The sequence below is a fragment of the Ornithorhynchus anatinus genome, chromosome 4, assembly GCF_004115215.2.
Source record: "Ornithorhynchus anatinus isolate Pmale09 chromosome 4, mOrnAna1.pri.v4, whole genome shotgun sequence".
In the NCBI taxonomy this organism is placed as follows: domain Eukaryota; kingdom Metazoa; phylum Chordata; class Mammalia; order Monotremata; family Ornithorhynchidae; genus Ornithorhynchus; species Ornithorhynchus anatinus.
Genome location: NC_041731.1, coordinates 41371128 through 41377127, shown reverse-complemented (window position 1 = coordinate 41377127; position 6000 = coordinate 41371128). Strand labels below are relative to the sequence as shown.

Here is a 6000-nt window from a genome sequence, read left to right as displayed (position 1 = left end):
ATTTTAGTTTTAGTATTTACTGATCACCAACTTGGTGCAGTCCACTGTACTGGGAATTTGGGAAATGCCGAATAATAATGTGACACATTCCCTGTCTGTGAGGAGTTTACATTTTTTCACTAGGGAAAGTAGCATGCTGTAGTGGATAGAGCTTGGCCCTGGGAGTCAGAGGCTCCACCTCTTGTCTGCTGTGTGACTTTGGGCAAGCCATTTTACTTCTCTATGCCATAGTTACTTCACTTGTAAAATGGGGATTAAGACTGTGAATATCATATGGGACATGGACTCTGTCCAACGTCATTATCTTGTATCTAACCCAGCGCTTAGTACAGTACCTAGCGCATAGTGAGCACTTAACAGATTCCATTTTAAAAAATCCAAAAAGACTTTCAAGTTTTCTTCCACCAGATCCCTGGCTAAAAACCATCTCCTGTCTCTTCCACATCCATCCACTGGCCTCAACTGGGGAAGGTTTCATCAGTCCAGAAGCAAAGGCTACAGGAAAGCCCAAGTTGCTGGTTAGTACTAGCACCGGTTATCACATAAACCGGTTCACTTCCAAATAACACGGGGGAAAGCACGTTCTTTTTTATTGTGTTAATTCACCTTACAAAGACTGGGTCAGAAATTTCCATCTATTTCAATTCCTACTAATCTGCTCCAGCACCAGTCTGTAATTGAGGTCATAAATTTGCTTCAAAGAGTTGGAGATTTCTAAATTCTAATGGAAGGGGGGGAAGTACTGTTTAATAGGTAGCACATTCAGCTATTCTTTTTCTCTCTCTGGACCCTGGTTCATCCTTTTTTCCTTTTCCTGCATCCATTCTGATTTCACTCCAATCAGGCAGAAGGCTTCCATCATCAGTCTCATGTTTGGTTGTATAAAGCACCGGTTTACAAGACACTCAGGGGATCTCTTGACCAGCTAATGTATTTCTCTCTTCTCTAGAATCTACAAAATAACCCCAACCAGTGAGAATTAGAAATAGTCCCAGTTCAGAAACAGCAAGGGATTACCAGGGCCTGCTTACCTGATACTCAATGTATAGTCTCACTTTCTCTTTTTCTCTCTCCACTGAAATTTAAAACTATGCTCAATGCCGTACAGGGACAGACCAATCACCATTCAAGACAGAATTCTGCTCTGACAGTAGAAACTAAGGAAGCTTAAAAGAACAGCTCGAGAGTGTCCTCTCTGACACCTAATCATAAAGTTTGGGATTTATCATCTAGTTTCACTGTCATGTTGCTCTCATAACCTCTTCTAGGCCTCTCATTTATATACCAGGCCAAACACCTCTTGAACCTATTAATAAGTCTGCACCACTTCCTCTGGTAAAAACACAACACCAATAAAGATCAATGGTGTTTATTGAGCACTTACTGAGTGCAAAGCACTATACTAAGCACTCAGAAGAGTAAAATAGAGTTGGCCGATATGATCCCTTACTCTCAAAGAGCTTACAATCTAATAGAAGAGACAGATTTAAGGATAGGGGAATACAGATGGCAGAGAATAAAGGTTTGTACAAAAGTGCTGTGGAGTTGGGGATGGGTTGAGTATCAAAATGCTTAAAGGGTACAGACTTTAGTGCATGAAAGATGAGGAAAAGAGGGAGAACAGGATGGGGAGACGAGAGGTTAGTCAGGGAAGGCTTCCTGGAGGAGATATGATGCTACTAGGGCTTTGACGATGGGCAGAGTAGTGATAGAGATAGGTCCTTCTCCTCTCTTCCCCCCTTTTTCCTGGATTTTTTCTTTTTCTTGCAATTTTGTCATTTTTCTGCAAAGAGGGATGCTTGGGGGGGAGTGTGGGGGAGGGACAGGGATTTCATTCAACTGTTCTATATCCATCTTGGAGAAGTAATTATATTAGGTTTATCAGAGAGTTTACTCTTACTGCACCTAGGACAACCTTCTCTGTCTCCGTTAAACTCGACACCGAACGAATGCCATCATGCTCACCGCGGTCTCTCATGCCATGCTGCTCAACTGAGATTCTCTCCATCTATCTCTTGCTGGGTGAGACTTTGTTTGTTATCCAAGCCTGGAAAGCAGGACTAGAATTCAGCTTCCCTTAATGAAGTCAGCCACAGCAGAGCACTTTCACTATCTGGAATTTGTTTTAATGTCTGTCTTCCCCTATTAGGTTGAGCAGATCAACTCTAATTTTCTTGTACTTTCCCAAGTGCTTAGTAGAGTGCTCTGCAGACAGTAAACACTCAATAAATACCATGGATTGATCGTTAAAAGGAAAGAGGTGACAGGGAGAGGGCTCTGTGTGTGTATGTGTGTTTGTGTGTGTGTGTCTTTAAGGCCCACTTATAGTGCTTCAATCCTTGACTATGACACAATTAGCAGTGAATCATTATCTGTGGGCGTCCGGGTGTGGCTGGAGAGACTGATATACAGCCAAAAGCCTCTGCTGCACATTCCGATATAAATCCCATCTTTCAGTTTGAAAGCAGCTTGACTTAATGGGTAGACCATGGAGTTGGGAGTCAGAAGGACCTGGGTTCTAATCCCAGCTCTACCACTGATCTGCTATGTGACCTTAGGAAAGTCACTTCACTTCTCTGTGACTCAGTTGCCTCATCTGTAAAATGGGGACTAAGACTGTAAGCCCCATGAGGGACAGGGACTGCATCCAACCCGATTATCCTGTATCTACCCCATTGTTTAGTATAGGGCCTGGCACATTGTAAGCACGTAACAGAGATCATTAAAAAAAAAGCCATCTATCCCTCACTGCTACCTTTTCCTGTTTTTGGCTCAGTTTCCTTTATTGTGGCCCGTCCAAAGCCTCAGCTCAAGGTGAACACTGGTAAATTTCCAATTTCTGTCCAGGGGGACAAGCTTGATCACCCTCTAGCAGTTCTCCCCCATGCTCCATGGCTCGATAAGTCCAAAGTTCCCCCAATGGACACTCACCCCATTCCCACGGTCCTTGTCTTGTCTTATGCCGTCACGTCGCTTCCGACCCATAGTGACACCACGGTCACATCTCTCCCAGAACGCCCCGCTCTCCATCTGTAATCGTTCTGGTAGTGTATCCAGAGAGTTTTCTTAGTAAAAATCCGGAAGTGGTTTACCATTGCCGCCTTCCACGCGGCAAACTTGATTTTCCGGCCTCGACTCTCTCCCGTGCCACTGCTGCCCAGCATGGGTCAGTCTTGACTTGTAGCGGATTGCCTTCCACTCGCTAGCCACTGGCCAAGCTAGGAATGGAATGGGTAGGCCTCTGCTTGACTCTCCCTCCTGTAGCCGAGACTGGTAGAGTACTGGAAACTCTCCAGGTGCCACCCTGAGAGGGCACCATGGTCCTTAAAAACAATCCTTATACTCTGTTGCTTCTCCCACCTGTAACTTATTTTAATATCTGTTTCCCCATACTATACTGTAAGCTCCAAGAGGCCAACTGTACTGCACTCTCCAAAGTGCTTAGAACAGTGCCCTGCAAACAGTAAGCACTCAGTAAATACCATCGATGAACTAGGTTTCAGATGTGATTTATGCTGGTACTACTGAACTATTGAATCCCAGACAGCACATCATCAAGAGTCATCTGACATTCTGAAACATCAGCAACACATCACTCGTTTCAATTCTGGATCTTGGCCATTGGAATTAAGGTTTAAATTAGGTTTTTCTTTTTCTGGGAACAGAACAAGAATGTGTTTCCATCTAAAACATTCTCTCCTGGCAGGGTAAATTAAGTTCCATGAAAAGAAGTAGAGGTGAACAATCCATCTCGTGGTCACAGAACAAAGGTTATTATATTATTATTATTATTACTACTACTACTACTACTACTAATAGTGGTATTTCTTAAGTGCTTACTATTTGACAAGCACTCTATTAGGTCCTGGGATAGACACAAGATAATCAGGTCAGCCACAGTCCTTGATCCCATCTTGGGGCTACCAATCTAAAGTTATCTGAAAAGAAGTCAAGCATCACTTTGGCATCATTAGCCTCACCATCATCACCATATCCTGCAGTTCAGAGCCCAACAGAAGGCTTTCCCAATCACTTGACCGGACACACAAAAGAACAGATAATCACTTTGGTTTTATTCCAGGGTGTAGATTAATCTTGATCCAGGATAATTCAAACCAAGAAGGTTTTTGCCTTTTCTTTTCCCCAAAGCACATTGGTAAAGTATTTCCGTTTCTTCTCAGCTGCTGAAGAGCACGTGGCTCTCCTGGTTCGTGAATTAGGGCACAACCGCTGCAGTTTCCGTGTTCCTCCCCATGGCTTAAATCGGATGCTGTATTCTTCCTCCCCTTCTGTCCTAAATTTTCCTTCCACACTCTCATGCAGCTGCTGAGCAGCTGCTTCTTCCTGCTCTTCAAAAGACTGCCTTTCAGAAGTTGGGTGAGGTGACTCATTCTGATTGGCACCCAGCTCCGGGAATTTTTGCTACTGTTTTGGGGGGAAATAGGTTCAGCTGCTCTCTCATGGACCCCAGCCAGGAACCCGTCAATTGAATAAGAGGAAAGCTGAAGCTGGGAAGGAACGATTTATGTTACAGAAGAAGAATGAGGGTTATATGAGAAGGACTTCCCGACTGAGGGATTGATGGAACTGAATGATCGAGGAAAGATGGAGAAATTCCTTCAAGTCAGTCAGTCAGTTAGTTGTATTTATTGAGAACTTACTGTGTGCAGAGGATGATATAACAGACACATTTCCTGCCCACAATGAACTTACAGTCTAGAAAGGGAGACACATTAATATAAGTAAATTACAGATAGGTACATAAGTACACATTTGCATAAGTGATGTGGGACTGGGAGAGGGGATGAATAAAGGAAGCAAATCAGGGGAATACAGAAGGGAATTGAAGAAAGGGAAAAGAAGGCCAGGGAAGATCTCTTGGAGGAAATGTGTCTTCAATAAGGCTTTGAGGGGGAAGAGAGTAATTGTCTGTCGCATATGAGGAGGGAGGGCATTCTGGGCCAGAGGCAGGATGTGGGCAAGAGGTCAGTACTGAGATAGATGAGATCGAGGCACTGTGAGAAGGTTAGCACTAGAGGAGTGAAGTATGCAGGCTGGGTTCCAGTAAGAGTGCAGCAAGGTGAGGTAGAAGGGGACAAGGTGATTGCTTTAAAGCCAGTGGTGAGGAGTTTCTGTTTGATGTGGAGGTGGATGGGCAACCACTGGATCCTCTTGAGGAGTGGGAAAACATGGCCTCAGCATTTTTGTAGAAAAATACTGCGGTCAGCAGAGTGAAGTATGGACTGAAGTGGGGAGAGAAAGGAGGCAGAGAGATTAGCAAGGAGACTGATTCAGTAATCAAGGGAGGCTAGGATAAGATTGGATTAACGTAGTAACAATTTGGATGGAAAGATGAAAAACATCATCAACAAGGTAGGTAGACCTGTAGTAGGGGTTTAACGGGGTAGATATGGTCTCTGCCCACAAGGATCTCACTGTCCTAAACGGGAGGCAGAGTGGACACAGACCATCTACATCAACAGGATCTTCAGATACAGTTATCAGTTAATCAACAGTGTAATAATAATGGTGGTATTTGTTAAGTGCTTACTATGTGCTGGGGGGATACAAGGTGATCAGGTTGTCCCACGTAGGGCTCACAGTTTTAATCCCCATTTTATAGATGAGGTAACTGAGGCACAGAAGTTAAGTGACTTGCCCAAAGTCACACAGCTGGCAAGCGGCGGAGCTGGGATTAGAACCCATGACCTCTGACTCCCAAGCCCGGGCTCTTTCCACTGAGCCGTGCTTCAGCACTTACTGTGTGCCGAGCACTGTACTAGGTTCTTTGGAGAGTACAACATAACAATATAACAGAGTTGGTAGACACATTCCTTGCCCACGATGAGTTTACAGTAAGAGGAAAGGGTGCTGTTGGGGAACACTTTTTGGAGGTAGACCTTGAACTGTGCTCTCAAAGAAGGGAAGGATGTACTGTGTTACAATCTTTGTCTTAGAAAAGTCATTAAAATCAGCCAGTCCACCTCTGCCTAAGATTAT

At 44.1% G+C, this 6000-nt stretch overlaps 1 non-coding gene across 1 annotated transcript; it reads right to left on the bottom strand.

Moving 5' to 3' along the window:
* Nucleotides 1-3176: 3176 nt before the first annotated feature.
* On the bottom strand, nt 3177-3314 carry LOC114811393. The gene has a single exon (XR_003759097.1). It is a non-coding gene; the product is annotated as a small nucleolar RNA SNORA7 (small nucleolar RNA).
* Nucleotides 3315-6000: the final 2686 nt, after the last annotated feature.